Here is a 19,606-nt window from a genome sequence, read left to right on the forward strand (position 1 = left end):
GAACACAACATACAGGAAGCACTTACACAAGATTTCCATTTGCTGGTGCTCCCATTTTTATTTCTCTAATTTCAGAAAACGTTTGAGCTCTCTGTCCCTCCTACACCAGGTCTTGAGACCGAACAGAAGACAGTTTCCACCTTGCCTTTTTTTCCTTCAAACACACCGTCGGGTTTCTCTGTTCTGTGGGCCAAATCAAACATACCAGAGGTGTTTGCACAAATCCCTGGGTTGTATACTGCTCACAAATGTCAACTGCAAGCAATTCATGCTGCATGAGGAGCTCTCTCCAGAGGAAGCCGCCTCACAAGAAGCGGGGATAGAAGGGACTGGCATGTAGAATGCTGGCAGTTAATTTTCTGGAAAGTTCATCAACATCCACGACTTCGGAGTTGCACAACATGTACTATTTGGTGGTCAGACCTATCACTGTTCAGAAGATTTCTGAATAGTTGAGGGACACCAGTCTGTCCAAATGGATACAAGATGGCGCTGGACGCCATGGCTGCCCTGGCCTGGATTTGTTGTACCCACAGAGAAGCTCCCGCTCGAAACCAGGTAGGCCACAAGCAAGGTGGCCCCTGGACTGGGACAACTTTACGGAGAAGGCCAAAGCTCAGTTGGTACTGTAGGCAAAGTGCTCAAATTAGTTCTGCTTCTCTCATCTTCCATATCACAGACTGCTGGGGCACTGCATTTCTGAGTGTATAGAATGGTCTTTAAATAAAACCCGAACACCTACAGTTGGTCTCTGACTTTTCTTGAAGCAAAAAGCAGAGAGATCTAAATTCTCAACTAACCACATGACAGGTAAACAGCTTCTACTGAGGTATGCACACAGGTCTAAAAATCAAGTTGTCAGCAAGTCAGACAAGTCTTCACACTGATAAATATTGTTAGACCAAGTCCTTTGACCACTTTTTCACAAATCACTAGAGAACAGCAGATGAGGAAGGCAGCAGAAAAACACACATTTTCATAACATTAAACTGTACTAAAACCTCCTGAACTATTTCACACAATCTGAGTCAGTTATTTTGCACAGAATGGACTGAACACAAGGTACAGCACTAGCCCACTGGGCTTACTTAAACAAGCCTGCATAAGTTTCCACATGCAGAAGAAAAAACGAACAAACCTCACTGTTCAGGTTTATTTATATGTCAGGTGCTTGCATGTTTGTTCATAAAACCACACAGTAGAAAAACGTATTTTAAAAGCTGTTTGACAAAACAATCACAAGTCTAATCACAGCCACAGGTTTAGTGCAGTAACACACTGGAGCTTACTGTTAGGATAACTTGATGAATCAGATGCCTATCTCTGTCTTATTCTTTGATACAAAGGGTAGCTCATTTGTATTCCACAAGGAGAACACACCAGTTCTGGTAATAGAACTATGAAATCCTAGTTCTTTAAAGAACACCAACTATATGTCCTAAGCATATATATGTTGGGTTAAGCATCCAATATAAAATACACACACAAATTAACAGTTAGATCAGTGAATAATTCAAATCCCACACCAACTACAGGAGAACTTCTATCCTGAGCAAGCAATGTAATAACAAAATCAAAGTCAGGCTGTGATATCCAAAATTAGAGCATCAGCAACCACGAGCATCAACACCTCACTGTGCAGGAGTACACATTTGTGGAGTCCACAGCCTGGAGAGATTCACCTTGCTTGTCCCCAAAAGGTCAATGCATTCAAAATATTCACTACGGGGCAGGAAACCAAATGCCAACTTAGAGAACATTCCTGGGGTCTTGCCACCAAACCTCTCTCAAAGGGAGGCTGCCAAGTTTCATGCATCTCGTGTTACACGAGCCACAAGATGTGACAACCCTCTCATGCCATCCCACCTCTCTGCCAAGATGCACAGAGCCAGCTGGGGGCCAGCAGAGCCAGCAGGCACCGGAGGAACCACCTCAGCAGCCTGGAACAGCTGAAGAAATGCAGCTGCAGGAATAAGAGCTGCGAGCTCAGGTGCAGCAGTAACAGCTACAAGGACTGCAGCAGCAAAAGGTGAGAAAGGCTGGGGAGGACCCCAACCCAGACCCTCCTGACTGCAGGCTTTCACACCAGCCCTCCCCATGACACATACAAGCCCTGACAAGTTCACAAACACACAGCCTTAGAAACCTATGGATGCCTGAAAAGAAATATGGGGAGAAAAAAAAAATAAATCACAGATTTCAGTTTCTATCCAATCTAGTCTGCCAGTTTATACTGTCCTACTTTATTCTACCACCACTGGAAAAATCTACACTGCCATCTACAAACTAGTTCATTGACTAGTTTCTTTACTTGTGCCCTAGGAGTTGGCTCAAGCCTTACCAAAGCATTAGTCAGCACAGGAAGAAAAAGATCCTGCCTGTAAAAGGTACTTGAATAAGAGTTCTTATCCAAAGCAGAACTGCAGGGAAGACTTTTAAAATACCAACTAGAAAAAAAAAAAAAAAAAAAAAAAAAAAAAAGCATAAGAGGTGCATGAGAGTCACAAGATCACTTTCTGCTTAATAGCGAGCATATTCAGAAAGAAACAAGATGTCAATGCTGTCATGATTATTTAGAAAGAATATATACAGAGACATACCAGCCTCTAGCTCTTTCTCCAGACAGGAGGTGTTTGCAGACTATCAGATACTTTTGAGTGGCAGAAACAACTTCCTACACAGCACACAGCTCAGCAGCTGTACTGATGCAAACGCAAATCACCTGCTCTCACCAGCTAAAACCTCACTGGCAAAGCACAGCCAGTTTACAGCTGAAAGTCAGGAAGCCCAGGCTGCAGGACAGAGGAGGGCACATTTGCTTTTCAGGCACCTGGATGCAGTATCACAACTTGATCTGAGGTTTGGAAAGGCACAAGATATGCACGGATCATGAAATTGCATTTGTTCCCCTAGCTCAAAGCCTATTGTTGGGCACCAGCCAGCACTGTGTGATCGCTTCAGATCCCATGCTCATTTAGACCATGATAAAGGTCTAAATGGGAAAGGGAGCTTGCAGTCCTAAGCACCCACTGGCCCCATGAAGCTGCGCTCCTTCCCTCCATTTGCTGAGGAAAAGACAATTTGGGAGACTAATGGAAAGCAGCACATTAGTTACCTGTGATAATGGCTTAGTCAGCTGTGATAATGGTTTCTCCTTTTCAGTTTAAAAAATATGCCTGCTCAGACACAGAGGGGTGTAGAGCAGAGTTCACAGCAGTTTCACTGTCCCCAGTTGGTTAAATGTTTAAACAGATCCAACTTACACTCCTCCAGACCTGCTGGTTGGAGATGTCAGCCCACAGGGCTACAGCTTAACCCTTGCTGGTGCTGCTGGACACCTGATTCCGGTCACAGTTTCCCCTGTTTTAGACACTAATCCTCACGCTTCTCACCTCTTAGTGCAAAGATGAAAATATTTTATATATTTAAAAAAAAAAAATAGTAACCAAAAATGTTAAGTATTGTTACTACTCCTACTCCACATCAGCAGGAAGCCAGAGGTAAAGATGTGAGGGGCAGAAATACAGGCATGAAACTAGAAATCTATAATTATTTTAGAATTAGAATTGTGGACACTGGAAATAACATTTTAAAAAGAAAATAGTAGACAACCCAAGAAATTGTGAATTTAAAATATTTGTTGCATTACAACCCTGCAAAAGCTGCCTCTAGAATAGAAATAGAATAGATAAAAATAGCAGGAATTTCTGTGAACAGAGACCTATATCTAGACCCAACTCCCACATCCAGTCCTTCTACCTGCGTATCGGTTTCAGGAAGAAATGTTAAAAAAAAAAAAAAAAAAAAAAAAAAGAAAAAAGCACACAACTAAAACTAAGATAAAGCAAACAACAACAAAACATGCACAACACAGCGGAGCTAGAAGTACAGGCAACGCCGTGGCTACCTGTTCGTTTGACCCAAATCACCTGAATCACCAGGGGACAACAGTACCAAGACAGCCCACTGGCATCCGAATTTAGGCTTTTTAAGCAGTCCACAGCTTGCCTCTGCCTGATACTGGTTCTGTTCCCAAGTGCTGGGTACTCGTTTGTAGGTTAGTTAGTCATACCTAGAGTCCAGCTCCATTAAAACAGTATTTATTACAGTTTGATAATACATTCAAATCAGTAACTTGGTTAGCTGAATATGTAAATACCTTTTGAAACATTTCATTTCCTATTCTTCCCCCCTTCTACGTATAGGTCCCCTCTCCTACAGAGAAGCTGACTAGATTTCCTTTACCACCTTTCAAGGTTTATAAATAGAAGGAAAGATCAATCAAATCAAAACACTGATAGCTCCCATTTCAGGACCTTAATTTAGCTAAAGATAGCAACAGACGGGCAAAAAAATGCTTTAACGTGACAAAGATCACAGATCAAAGATCACTGCAGATACTGAGAATGCAAAAAAAAAAAAAAAAGTCCCTAAGTGGAGCCCTATTATCTCAGGCTCTCCATTTTATGAACTGCAACTTGATGGTTCTTCCCAAACTTCCACAGAAAATGGCACATTTTACTAGTTTTGCCAACACATCAGCCCCAGCCTTCCAGGAAATAATGTGTCAGCAACATATGGAAACCACTTGCAGGGTTTTTTTTGGCATTTCTCTCTTAGCCTGGCATGTTTTTAGCATTAATTGTGGAAGCCACTAATACTTCTGTTTTAGCTCTTAAATTTAAAACACCGGGGGAACATTAAAACCAATGACAGTATGTGGTTGTCATTTGGTGTAACTTACCAAACCTCCCTCACAAGGATTATCAGCTCCTAAATAATTCTTGTACTTTCTGAAGTCGTATGCCCAAATCTAGTCCAGAGCGAACATTTCAGTTACAAGTCATCTTATTATCCACTGTGTAGTACACAATAAAGAGTAAGAGCCATATACAAGTGTATGCTCCTGCATTTAACGAACAAGCAATTTCTTATAAGCCACACAAATAAATTTGGGAAGTTATTGAGAATACAGTAGCATCTCATACAAAGGCACGGGGGTAGAAAAGAATCAGCACAAATTTCTCACCAAAGTCAAGGCCCAAACATTTTAAAAAGAGATGAGTTGAGGCCAAGATTAGTCACCACAAGCTCTCCTCAGTGCCATACACCAGAAGACAAGTAAACAGCAAGACCAAGGGGGGAAAAAATTAAAATCAAACATAATAAAACACAGAAACTGGACTATATCGAGCTCTCTCATGAGATGTCAGCTTTCAAAGCTCAGTTCAGTCATGCAGCAATAATAGGCTCCAGCTAAAGAATTTCCCTTGGACTCTGCCAGCAGTGCATCAAAGCTCACCATGTGCTAGCCATTCGTCGTGTGAATAGATCTGATGAGGACTTCACAGGTGGCATTTGCAAAGACGTATTCTCTGTAATGGTTCAGATCGTATTTATGCCTAGGGATGAGAGCTCTGTCCAGCGAAGTAAGCAGTCAGTTTGCCTGGCCATGCCTGGAGCAAAAGGAAGCCGGCCTTGCCGAACTTCCCTTTCTGTTACTTGGTGAGTTCTGGAGAGCCTGGGCAGCCACTGCCAGGTCAAAAAACCTACCTGTATGATTGTAACATCGTGTTATTTCAATTTAAAATAATTTAAGTCAAAAATAATTTAACTTTAAACCAGCACCAGGGTGAGGAAACATGTGCTCCAAGTCTCCAGGAGAAAGGCACACAGGTGTTTCCCCGTATTGTCCTTTCACCATGCACCACGAGTCACGGCAAACACCTACCCTGGGAGACAATTTTACATTAAATAGCCTGCAGAGCAGCTTGGACAAATGTAGTTTTAGCCTACTTGAAGATAGCCCAAGGAAAGAACAGTCATTTGGAAAAGCCATGTCACAACATGTCAAGCAATTACTCATTTTTCCCCTAGAGAAATAACAGCTCTCCCTCACCTGTTTTAAGCGACACAAACTGCAGCCTCTTCTTGTCTGCTACAGGCACTGAAAGAAGCAGACGATACTTCCAAAAAGCCAAGCTGGAAACTTCCCTCCAATCCATTAAACCACATCATACCTTTACCCTAGAAGTCCATAATTTGCTTTTACACCTCCTTACTGTAGCTTTTCCAGTTAATTCAGCATCACAGGAAAAGAAGAAAAAAGCTAAGTACACTAGCTATGTAAAATGTTGTGTTTTTTTTTTTTTTTATGTAAAATAAGATAGTTTGAGCCTCTGAAATATTTCTTTCCTCGGGGTATAAAAGAATTGCAATAAGCAAACAAATAGAGTTTACCAAAGTCAATTTAAATGTGAAATTATGACAGCTGTATTAAAAAAAAGCCTCTACTGTAACATATTCATCGTTCAAATTAAGGCATCCAAGTAGCATGAGCTGCCAACATTTTAAACAGACAAGCCACTGGCTTTGGGCACACCGAGTTGACGAGTTAAGCATTTCAGAAGAATTTCTCTTTGTGAACAAGAAGCGGTGTTTTCTCCTTGTATATTTAAATCATTCAATTCTGTGACTAGGTTTGCAAGGCATAGGAAATGAAAACTATTTGAAGTCTCATACGAGGACACAAAATTAAAGAAAACAAAAAAACAGCCTCTAATACTTCAGAAATTTTCAGTTTTCTACTCATTTAACTAGAATAATAGTAATAAGTTGCTTAACAGCTCATACACAAACAAGATAATAAATATGCCGGGTAACTAACAATTTCAATATGTCAATATGATTTTTTTTTTGTTTTTTTTGCTTTTAAAGCTCAATTTCCTAAGTTCAACCCCAATTCCATTCAGAAGTCAATACTGCATCCAAATCTAGATGGAAGTTGGGTTTGGTAAGAACTGAACTTACATATGTGACTGAGATGACATAGACAGGAATTGTTACAAGTAACTTCCTGAAATACAAAGAAAAGAACCTAAGATATACAAAATGTAATATGTGTACTCTTGGTGATATGTAAGTATTACAGTAAGTGACGCAATGATCATAGGATGGTTTGGGTTGGAAGGGACCTTAAAGCCCACCCAGTTCCAACCCCCTGCCATGGGCAAGGACACCTCCCACCAGAACAGGCTGCCCAAAGCCCCATCCAGCCTGGCCCTCAGAACTGTCACGGATGGGGCATCTGTAGTGGACCATCCTTAAAAGATCATCATCCTTAAAAGATCATCATTCAACTCGTTCCCCTACAGAAAAATACATGAAGATCCTTACACTATCACCACAGCATTTAGCAGATACTGACTGAATGAAATGCCTACTCTCAGAGCAGCAAATAAGCAGTCTTTAGGCTAACCTATGCTCCTAGATAACAATCTCTACCTATGAGCTCTATAGCATTAAAATGCTTTCAGGTGTCAAAGTGATTTGGCAAATCCAAGCCTTTTCCTGTTTTTGGAAGAATCCTGCAAAAGTTAGCTGGACAGCAACATGCTTCAGACTCCATCTGACAGAGCACACAGTAGCTCCACTACGTTACTGGTGGAAGAAAAGAATACTGGAAAAGCCAAGAAAACAACACAGAAATCAGAATGAACTAGAGCAATAAACCACTGAGTAGGACATCCAGTTGGGAAAAGACCCCATGAGCACCACAGGCACTCTCCATTCAGTTTTCCAGGGTGGTAAATCCTGCAGTTGCTCAGCTGGCATAGATGACAGAGCAGGATACTAGGATAAGTGTAACCCTAAAACAACCATGTGCTACCACCAACCCCAAAATAACCACTTGAAGCTTGCACCTCCAGGCCATTCCTCCCTTGCTACAGTGAGCTGGCCATCTCCTCACCATTACCTGACCCTCCTGGATCACTGCTCAAAGACATCATTACCACTTGGTCATGACATTAAGGGTCTCTTTGAAAAGACGGGGCATTCAGATGGAGCTGCTCTTTGAGGTATGTACCCTCTCAGCCCTGAGCTGTGTGCAGATGTTTCTCCTTTATCAGCCTCCCTTCACTAACAAGAATGGCCCTCATGAGGATTAAAGCACTTTCACTCTACTTAGCTATAGTTCAAACACCTTCAGGCAGAAGAGGCATCACTGACCACTACATTCCCTCAAGTTTCCTTATTTCTTGGCCAAAAGACAGATTATCACTTTATTATGTACTTGTGGAGCACTCAGAAGTAAACTCTGGATTCTTTCTCTAGCCTGATCGGGCCTTCTCCTCTGAACCACCATCAAGTGACGTGAAGGAAGAAGCTGGTCACTCAGAAGCACATCTGCCTTCCCCTCATGGGATAGCAAGTGAAACAGCTATTTAAGTAGATTTTTATTTATGTGTTACTTCTGTGCTCGCCATTTGCAGTACTTCTCTTTTCTTTGGGATATGCAAACATGAGGTCAAGCACTTACCTGTAGTGGTAGCCCAGAGTACTTCGTTTCTGTGCTCGAAACACAAAATACCCCACAACTCCAGAACTTAATCAGGGTAGAACAAAATACTAGCTGTCTAGGAACCTTACATATTTGTTTTATAGGCTTGAAGTTAAGGGATTTGTGATGATTTTAGAGTTCTTAAAGTGTCAGGTTTCACATCTCTGCATGTTGAGAACCTCACGTACTTGTTTAACCTGCACATGAGAACTGTGAAGCAGAGCAAGATGAGGACATGGAGCTGTCTCTGCCCCACCAGCCTTATCTCAGCATGCCTTGTATAGCTGCATCACTCCCTCAAGTACAGAGAGCATCCTGTCACCAACGTAGCGTGGCTGCGACCAGCCTGCTAATAGAAAATATTCGGGATACTTGGCAGAAAACCGGGGTTTGCATCATCTGGCACAACAGTCAGGAAAAGCTCCCGGGAGAGGGATGCTTTTAGCAGAGTTCTCAGTAAACGTGAGGTCAGTATAAAAGCAGATTAGAGACGCAGTCCCGGGGTCAAAGCTCCCACTTCTCTTCCAGGCATAGGCAATGCAGTCCTCTGGGCTAAGGTAAAAAGCATTGGAAAAAAACTTCAGTGCAATTTCTTTCGGCTTGTCCCTTCAACTTTTTCCATTTCAAGCCTTAAGTACCGAGATTCCCAAATTAAGTTTGAGCTCTACGCTTATCAAACCCCTGCTTCGCCCTGGCATTCCAGTCCAAACAAGGTAATTTTGTATTTCGTTCTCTTTAACACATTACCCAGTTTTCAAAGGGTTTTAAATTGCTACATACAGATTGGTATCTTTCAGGATTATTCTTGCTAGAGTCCACACTAGCTTATTTTTCCTGGATTTAGATTTACGGTCCATTGCTTTTATTTAACCTAAAGAGTTCGGTAAAAAGTTCTGATACCATCTGCAAGAATTCCCTTCCCCTCAACTAAATAGGAAAAATAGAGTCAATTGTCCCCTTTCAGGATACCCTTGTCCAGCATTATCCTTAAATTATAGTCTTTGAAGTTACCAGATCACTGCACTACTGCACTATTGAGCAATTCTTATTTTTTTTGGCCACGCTGGGAACGGTTTGTGTCTCAGGGTTAGGCACACGCTGTTCTACTTAAGTGGCAACATGCCAAATCCGTTTAAATATTTAAACATTAACCTCACAGTTACTAGTTTGTTTAAAAAAAAAAAAAAAAAAACAGGCAGCCATTATTCCAGAGAGATTAAATTCATTCTCCAGCCAGCATCCCGAGTGCAAAGGCCATTTTGCCACTCTCTGAAAATGATTTCTGGAAGAGCCGAAGAGTATGGAAAAGTTATTGGAGTATTTGTAACTGCTTCACAGACAGACTTCAGGCTTCTTTTCTTTTGAAGTGTAGATACACAGTATGTGACATTTTCCTCTCTGGCTCTCTCTGTTAATCTCCTGCATTTAAAAAAAATCTACTGTTTGGCATTAGGAAAGTTGAGAAGTTTTGAAGAATTCCACAGGCATCTTTTCTTTTGCTTATCCTACACCAAAAACCAGATAGCAGACAACTAAGCAGCACTCTGCACGGCTAGATGTCAAACAAAGCAAATATTTAAAATCTCCCCATAATAAAAAAAGAGTGCAAGGACTCAAACACCCCCTTCCAAAAATACGATAAAAAAAAAAAAAAAACACTAATAAAAGCAAAACAAAAACATGCAAGACAACCCACCACAACACTGACCTCATACCTAAGTTTAAGAAGCAGCTACCAAACAGTTAACACCTGAATAAACAAGGACAGTGTTGCTATTTACCCTCTGTAATAAGTTGTATGATTACCCAGTTATTCAGTGTTATTCTGAGGCCAAATATATATATATATATATATATGTTTTGACCTCTAAAATTTCTCTGAAATGCACAGCTAGATAACAATTGGAATAAACACAAATATTACTTTTCTTTAAATGATTTTTTTTTTTACAGTTAGGTCGAAAGATCAGCAAAAGACAAGCAGGGAAGAAGCCATCAGGCTTATTTTGGAAGTGCTTTGCAAACCACCTTCTGCTATCTGGAGACCATGGTCTGGAGACCATTAGTCCTGGAGAGAGAAGCCTGCTGTTCGATGGTGTCTCACATTTGAGAAGCATAAACCTAGCTTTACACAAAGCCACTGGCTGGCAAAACAAAACAGCTCTCAAGAGCATATTGCAACTTATATACATATTTTTCCTTAGAAACCTCGTTCCCTGCAATTTTTTCACAGGACCCAAGCTGTAGGCTGCCCCTCCGCAGGAAGCTGGCGTTCGCCATGCTGTTTATAAATAAGCAGGCAGCTCCTACGAGTAGCTTTGCTCTGCCATAAATGCGATATAAACAATCTCTAAATATAACTCCTGTGGGTACTATGGAATGACCTCTACAGCACCAGCCTGCTTTTATCAATGATACACATCCCATTATAGATCAGAGGACAAGAAGAGTGAGCCCAGAGCCCACCACAGCTTCCACATTGTCTTGAGTAAGACAGCTGAACGACTGGAAATACGTGAAGGGCTGCGAGGCTGGAAAACAAAGGCTTCCCACTTACTTGGCACTGAAAATAACCCATGAAGGAATGGGAGGGGGAACAAAAGGAAACAAAAAACCACCCCAGGCTTACTATATTTAGCAGACTGCTTACCTAGAACGTACCCCACGTAAGAATAAATGCTGGAGCCGTGCCCACGTGCCAAGGCACGCAGCTGAAATGCCAAGCGTCCTGCCAGAGGGGCTGCTCTCATCACTGCGGTTCACTGCCTGCGCTCCTCTCAAGCAGCTCTGGGGTACATTATGATTATACCTCGCAAGGCTCCACAGCGTTTTTTCTTGTGTAAAAAGTGTCTTTTTCCACACGTGCGTGCTTGTGACTACACGTTGGCATACAGGAGAGCACAGTGACCCGTGGGACGTGGCATTTCAGGTGAGAGGGGACACTGCTCTATGGGCAACGGGGCACAGAGGGAGACAAAGAAAATACTGACTGTCATTCTGCCAGGACAGGCAGAAAAAGCCACGCAGGGACCCTAACTAAGACGGCAGGCATCAGTGCCTAGTACTGGCAGCAGCCAGCCACTATTCCAACACAAAGAAGTAAAACCAAGCATACGCAATACCACAGTGATGGCTAAAGCTTCAGTACCTCTTTCAGTAGAGGCAGCTTTTCGCAAGACTTCAGAAGGGCTAATGATGCAGCACCCTCATCTAGGAAGCTGAAGATAGCTGCTATTCAGCCATCACCTTGCAATTAAGCTGGTAAATGAACCACCATTTGAAGCCAGCTGAAATTTGGAACCAGATTTACTAACCTCAACACTGAGATGCAGAGCTACGTCGAGCAGAGAAGCATGCACAAATACTGGTTATGCCCCATACAACCATTGGGAAACCTATGAGAAACTTGTGACATGAAGGACTTGCTTTAGAGTATTTGATTTTGGAGCCCGCTTACTGCAATCCCAGTTGTACCTGCCGGTATTGCACCAAATCCACGGCACGCAAACCCAAGTTCAGGGCAAGGAAAGGCAGGTAGTGATGAGTCCTAACCAAATACAGGAGCAGCTCAGGTGTCTATATTTATCTAATAATACAGAAGACAGCTTTCACCACATGCAATATACATTATGAAGCACGTGACCAGCAGCCTTTATAATTTGCTGAGAAAATTGCCAAGCTCATGAGGTTTATACCACCTGTACAAACCTCGTTGTATCCTCAATATCAGGGAGCTACAAGGGGCAAGGAAACCTCGTGCCCCACACAACCCCAGATGAGTATTAAAAGAAGCTATTCACTAGAAGAGTTTGTGCACAGCAGGGACATTTATTCTACAGCTCCAGGTTCAAGCACCCTGCAATAAGCAGGCTCCCGAAGTGCTTGGCAAGCCTCTGCCACCCTTCCAGGCAGATACTGACAGTGCAGTTGCTTAAAGGCACCCAGCTGCCTGAGGCCACCAACCCATGTGGATTGCAGAACCAGCCATTATTATCTCCTGGCATCAAGGCTCTGGCCGATTATAATATTTTAGCAAGAGACAACACCCAGACAATTCAGTTTCATAAGAGTCAGCTGTACCGAGTCCTGAACAGGTCCTAGGATGCGTTTAGGAGCACAAAACAAGGCACGGGAAATGGATTCACTGCAGGGGAGATCTGTAGCTTTGGGACACTTCTGTACTGAGAATGACAAAGGGTAAGAACTCAACTAGACCAAAATACCTGAAAAAAAAAAAAAAAAATCATTTAATTTAGAGAAAACTTGCAAAGGAAGGATTCCAAGTATCCACCTGTAGACACAAACCTTGACCAAAAAATGATCATCTGCAAGTAAGCCTCAAATAGAAAGACACTCACTGCATCCAAACAAGTGTACGGTGAGTCTTCTGGTACACGAGGGCAGAAAGCTGCTCAAAAAGACACTGCTGGCAACCAACTCATGAAGTTGAGCTACACATTGTGATGAGACAGGCTGCTCTGTGAACTATAAATCACATCAGCTGTTGATTGCAGCTGCTGGATAATCTAATAGAGATGTGAAAAATATGAGATTTTACAAACAATAAAAAAGGTTCGTGGCCCACACTGCTTGAAAGATGAAGAATAAACTGTCACAGTCTGCCCTGCATCACTAAGCGAGGAATAAATCAAACATACCAAAAAGTATCCTCCTTAGTAGAAAACTGCAGTAGGCATTATTAGCTCCCATAAACTTATACATGTCTGAAGTACAGCTGAGCTGATACGTGCACCACACAGGCTGCCCAGGTACAAACATCTGGCAGAGAGCATAGCTGAAGCAGCGAGCTGTCCGGAGAGTACTAGGTGACAGCATCAAGAACCATCAAGCTTCTACAGAAGTCTCCTACATACCTCCCATGCAATAAACCCACACAGTCAGCATTAAGGCTGGCCGAAGATGCCTCGCAGAAGCAAAACCAGCAGACAAGCCATGCGATTAGGCACCATTGCAACAGCAGAGCATTACAATCAGCAGGTTTCCTAGAGCAGCTAAGAGCTAGGCAGAGAGTAATGGTGTTAGGATCCCAGACTGCCAATGGGAGAAAAGCAACACAGTGCAGAAACCAGATGGGAGTGCTGCAACACATTGAGCCTGCTTACAGCGCCAGGAACCGCTAAGCCAGCACGTCCAGAGGTGGCTGCATCAAATAGCTGTACACCAGCAGTGTCAAAGGGGAGGTTTTTGCTGTCATGCAACACAGCTGAGATAGATTCGGTGGATATAGCATCAGTGGGAAACTCTTCCCATGCTTGGACTGTTAGAATTAATGAAGAACCCACAGGACATTGAGAGCTTCAGGTGTGAGTCAGAAATAACGAGGCACACACATCATACTAGACAACTGCTACAACAGCCACACAGGAGCTGAATGATTGCTATCTGACAAGGTGGACAATGACAAACACCCATTTTCCTCTTCTCCTGAAGTGCACAGTGACAGGATGACTTCTCAGACCAGTTTAATTTTAGAGCCAGGGGGCACCAATGCCTCACTTTAGGCCAATTTCCTCGAAGCTCTCCATGTGCAGCATGTGAAAGAAGGCAGTTGTACCAAAACCTGAAACTTAATCCAGCTCTTTTAATGTCAGGGAACTCAGTTAACAAAGTATCACACACAGGTTGTTCTGCCTGACCCTGTGCAGCCGATGGCTGCTGTTAGTCCGGGCAGAAGGACAAGAGTTGAGTGCACGTTCAGCAGAACCTGCAGCAGCAGCCAGTTCACCAAACCCACTGCAGGTCATGACATCTTGCCTGCCAGTGCTCTACGTGCACCAGCTTCATTTCCCTGTGAAATTCCCACGTGCTCTCTCCTGCATACGTGCACGGTAATCCACATCTACATTATGTGCAAAAATATGTTAATGCTCATTTTTAATATGGTATTTACAACCATAAAAAAAATAAACAAATCACAAAACCTCTAAGTATTTGAAGACTACTGAAAGCACATTGGCAACTTGGTATTTAGACTTCAGTAACCTGTAAGAGCTAACGTGAAATTTATGATTTTTTTAATAAATAATAATAATAAAAAAAAGTCGAACAGCAAAGCCAGGGGAACCAAACCAAAGAGGAATGAAAACGGAGACTGGAGGGCTACTACAAGTGGGTGGTCGCAGACCACAGCACAGCCATACCCTAACAGCAGCTTGAGCTCTTCCTGATGCAACAACTAAACTGGATACTCACTGAAGCAGTTTGAGGTAAGTAACTTAACTGGAGAAGTGCCAGAATAATTAAGGATTAAAGACATTCATCCCAGTGAAGGAAAAGTCAATGGAATAAAACTGGAGTTGGTACAGGTGCTAGCAATGGGATAAAAACTGTACTGTTCAGTAGAAAGTTACATCCCAAAATAACATTTGAGCAGTTTTTATTTTCAAGTACCAATGTAGAAAATCAACTAAAATAATTATTTTAGTTTTGTCACTTGGAGGACAAAAAAAAATCAACTAGCACTTTTTTTTTTTTTTCGAGTAATAAATATTATTCTGCAAAATACCTTGTCTGTGCATAGTTATCTCAGTAACTACAGAAAATACAAAGGCAGTCAACAGCTTAACTTTTCCCACGCCTCTATCAGAATAACTGCTGAGTCCGAAAACATCTTCATACATGAGGTAGAAAAAGGACAAAACTCCACAGTGCAAGTATTTTCTTGGAAAAGAACTAGACTGTTCTCATAAAAGTGGGAATGTTTAAGAGAAACCGTACAACAGCCTGAAACGCTTTGTAAACACTGAAGAAGCACCGAGTCTTGTTTCTCTTTTGAAAAGATACCCAGTAAAGCCAGCTAAAGGACATTAACCTCATCCAGCTTCAGCTCCAGTACTGCACTGTCTGAGCGTCCCTGAAGCCTGCCAGGTAATCCCCCGAATTCACAGGATATAGTCAACCTGAAAAGCACTCAATTTTCCTGATTTAACATCAGCCAGGATACGTTGTGATAGGGAATTAAGAGAACAAAATGACCTAAAGAGAAACGGGGACTGCTGGGTAGGCAACCATTTCAGCAATTTCTGCTTGATCAAAATCCCACGTGGCACTCAGGCTCTGAGGGTACCTCAACAGCCAGCTACAAAACGTGCCCAGTCGTAATAGAATGGGGGCACACTTTAACATCTTATATGACTGTAACATATTACATTTTATAAAATCCTATAAATCAATCCCTTACCGTCAGACAGCTTAAGTGCATTCTACAGTTTCTATTTCGCTGGACTGCTGAGATTGTTAGCTGCTTGACACATAGCTAAGATCAATGCTAAACCCTGCAATCTATGAAAAAATAATATTTGACATTTTCCATAATAATCCAGCTCTATGAAAAAATCTTTGCTCCTCCTAAGAAAAAAAAAAAAAAGCCCACTTCTTTCATGTGTGATTGCAGACAAAAGTTTGCAGAAACCACAAAATGCAAGAGTTAGAAATAAGAGCCAGAACACATTTAAAGCATCATTACTTTGTCAATTTCTGACTTTGTCAAGGCCTTTACATCGCATTATCGCAGACTTAGTCTTACAGCTGAAATCAATACCTCAGAAGTGACTAAGCAAAACACAAAAGAATGGGGAACCAAGTTATGCATCCCATATTAAGCAAATAGCAAGCCTTAATCTCAATTGCCCTGAACGATACCATGAAACCAGCCTTAAGGTGGCATCCTTTAAAGGCTTAACATTTGGCCCAAGCTTTCCAAAACGCACGGCGATGTTTGTACTGGGTGGAAAATGGCCCTAACCAAAGTTTCAGCACCAGAACCACCTGATTATTGCTACCACCTCAGCCACAGCTCCGAGGCGGGCTGACCTCGGCAAGGAATGCGAACTCCCCGATATTTTTAAAGAGGGACTGGATGAGTTTTAAACACGGCCTCGCCACCACACATGTAATGAACCTCTGTGACAGCAGAGCTGAAGGACAAACCGCTGCTCACCCACAACAGTGAGCGCTGAGGACGAGGCCCGTCCCAGGGGCTGCTGTGGGGTCCCGTGCGGCTGCCACGGCGCATCGCGCAGGGCACCAGCTATTTGTAAAGCCCATCGCAGTCAGCAGTCCCGACTGCGAACTGCATCCACACCGCTCGTCATCACCCCCTCCGAAACCCTCAGGGATGCGAACCGAGCAGCTCAAAGCCTTCCTGCTCCCACAGAGCTGGGTTTCACCCTGTGCACAGCCTACCCCTCCTCCCAGCCAGGACAGGGTAACCACGTACCCAGTGCTGTGCATCGCTGGGCTTCTTATGCAAGGTACAGCACAGGCAGCATTTTACGTTATATTCAGCTTCAGACTGTCACCAGCCTCACAGCACAGGAATCGAGACGTTGCTTTAGGAGCAAAAGCTGAGCTTGTCTCCCCACAGCCCCGACACCCGAGGTGCAGCCCGGCTGTGCCCCCACCCCGCCGCAGGGGCTGCACGCACCCGGCCCCGCGCCCCGCGCCTTGTGAGCCGCGAGCAAACGGCACCGGGCTTCACCCGCTCCCCGTTAACAGGAAAATAAATAAATAAATAGATAAATAGATAAATAAATAAATAAATAAGAACGCAAACTTTAATAAAACAAGCCCGGAACGGGTACTTACGCCGGCGCGCAGCCGCCACCCCCCCGCTCTCATCGCTCGGTTGCGCCCTCAGGACAAGCCCAAGCCCAAGCCCAAGCCCGAGCCCAAGCCCGAGCCCGAGCCGCGCTGCAGCCGCACTTGCCGCCGGCTCCCTTGTGTGGAAGCCCGGGCTGGGCTCGGCTCGGCTGGGCTGGGCTCGCCGCCCCGTCCCGTCCCGTCCCGTCCCGTCCCCCCGGAGCCCCGCACCCAGCCGCACCTGCCCGGCCGCAGCCCCGCCGCGGGCCCCCCGCGCTGCGCTGCCCTCACCTGGCGCCGGGCCGCCCCTGGGCGGTGCTACGGGGAACGGGACCGGGGGGACCCGGCAGGGACGCGGCCGCCTAGGGGCCGGCTGGAGGCGCAGGTGGCCGAGCCGCCGCCGCCGCCGCCTGGCCCGGGCTCAGCGCTTACCCCCGGGCAGCGGCGGGGCGGGACGGGAGCGGCCGCCTCCCCCCGGCAGGGCCCCTGCCTCGCCTCGCCTGGCCCGGCCCGGCCGTGCTCCCTCCCGCCCAGGCATTGCTCCTGCCAGGCCCCGGCGTGCCCCGAGCTCCCCGTCCCACACGTGGAAAGCGCAGGGTGTCCTGCAGGAGTAGCCGCGGGCCTGAGGGCACCGTCACGTTGTGCAGCCGAGCCCAGAGGCCCAGCAGGGGCTGCCTCTGTTTTCCTGGTGGTGGAAGGTGTGTGGTGCCGCACCTGCGCTGCTCTGGGTTCACAGAATCGGAATATCCCGAGTTGGAAGGGTCACACAAGGATCATTGAGTCCAACACCTGGCTCCACACAGGACCACCCAGACATTCAGACCATAAGACGGAGAGCACAGTCCAATCGCTTCTTAAACTCCGACAGGCTCGGTGCCGTGACTCCATCCCTGGGGAGCCTGTTCCAGTGTGCAACAACCTCCTCGGCGAAGAACCTCTTCCTGATGTCCAGCCTGAACCTCCCCTGTCACAGCCTGACACCATTCCCTGGGGTCTGTCGCTGGTCACCAGAGAGGAGAGATCGGTGCCTGCCTCTCCCTCAAATGAGGGTTCTTGCAGAGTAGGTTACAAAAAGCCCATGGGCTCCATAAGTGCTACGACTTTAACCCTGCCTTTATACACCTCATCCTTGGTATTGCTGTCACTTCTGTGTGCTTAATCTCCCGGATCCAAGCGATAGCCAGAGCCTCTGCATCCTTCCAGCGGGTGTCCTCCTGGGACTGCATCAGTGAAAATAACTCCTGCGATGTCCTGGGCCTGAAAAACCCAGCAGAAGAGGGAAGGAGAGAGAGGCCACGTCTGACAGAGCAGCTCAGGGAGCCCAGGGAAAGGAGTGCTGTGTCTAAAGGCCTCCCTGAGTGAAAAGTTGCTCTTTTATCAGAAATGATACTGTTGCTGTGAAGGACCTTGACTGGACAAACAAATCCTTCCCCCAGGGGTAATAACACCACCTGTTCTCCTTGTGCCCTGCAGGTTTCAGTGAGGACAACACAGCCCTGACCCCATGGAGCTGCTTCTTGGGATTCGGCACAAAAGTGGCATCTGCAACCGGTTCTGCCCATAACTGGAGGGACAGAGGGAAAATCTTTTACTCATCTTTACAAAGACCCAAAAGATAAATTTTGCTATGTAATATCCGGGCTGGAAAAGCTTCCTAGTGCCAGTAAGGCTGGAGATGCTTATATCTGGTGCATGGTGCCATTCAGCCCTGGGGCTCGTGGTGTGCCCATATAGGAGTCTGTGTACAGTACAGATCTGGTGACTCCATAGGAAATGCTTTCTTGACGTCACACTAATTCCCTGACCTTCCCCTCCACCTTCCGCTACTATATACAGTTGCTGGCTATTTATATATGATGAATATGATTCAGAATTACACATGCCAGAAAGACACTGAATCTTTCAACCTAATAATTAAAAAAAGGGATATAGCATGTTTACTTTGTTCCATCACCACATGAAAGAGAACTATTTATTTTTGTTGTGGTTAGCTTAGTAGTAACAAACAAAATATTTTATTCCTGTCCATGAGGAGCAATCTTGCCCATCTTTATGGGCTTCGTCCAAAGTGTGCTGGAGTCAGTAGCAGTATGCATGGGCTCGGAATGAGCATGTGACTGCAGATCTAGAGAGCTGGATCAGAGCAAGAGGGCTGCCAGACTACAGGGCTGAGCATTGTGCAAGACTTTGACACCCAGAGAGGGAATAATGCCTATCTTTAAGCAGGGTCCGTGCAGCGCTTCAGATCTTGGAAGGCAAACGCTCTGGTATTGCAGCTGAAGCACTCTGTCAGGAGGCTGTTGCTGTGGCTGGACGTGTGGAGCAAGGAACATTGTGAGATTTTTGTGGTGTCATTAGATTACTGCTCATGTGAAATTGAGTGATGGATAGTTTACATAGTCAGCCTTTTAGCAAAGTTCACTGGCATGGCTCCAACTGTATGTATCGAGGCTAATCTCAATTACAACTTGAAAATGCCTCTGTCTTTGTCACCACAGGGATGGTCTGGAAAGTATCGACTGATTGCTACAGCTGAAAGCTTGTCATGTTGATCTTTATCCCACCAAAGATCACAGTGCACTAAGTGTACCATGCAACTGTTCCACCCTGATGGCTTTCGTTTTTCCTGGTTTTGCTGTTTGTCTGTGCCTTTCATACGATAGT

General features: G+C 44.7%; 1 protein-coding gene across 1 annotated transcript in view; it reads right to left on the bottom strand.

Annotated features, from left to right (window-relative positions):
• MTUS1 (microtubule associated scaffold protein 1) overlaps positions 1-16,965 on the bottom strand; it is a 113,077-nt gene extending 96,112 nt beyond the window's left edge. The window contains exon 1 of the mRNA XM_032187037.1: positions 16,949-16,965. The gene's annotated coding sequence lies outside the window, so the exon portion shown is untranslated. The remainder of the gene's footprint in view (positions 1-16,948) is intronic.
• Between the last annotated feature and the right edge of the window lie 2,641 nt (positions 16,966-19,606).

This window comes from Aythya fuligula, chromosome 4, assembly GCF_009819795.1.
Source record: "Aythya fuligula isolate bAytFul2 chromosome 4, bAytFul2.pri, whole genome shotgun sequence".
Lineage (NCBI taxonomy): Eukaryota > Metazoa > Chordata > Aves > Anseriformes > Anatidae > Aythya > Aythya fuligula.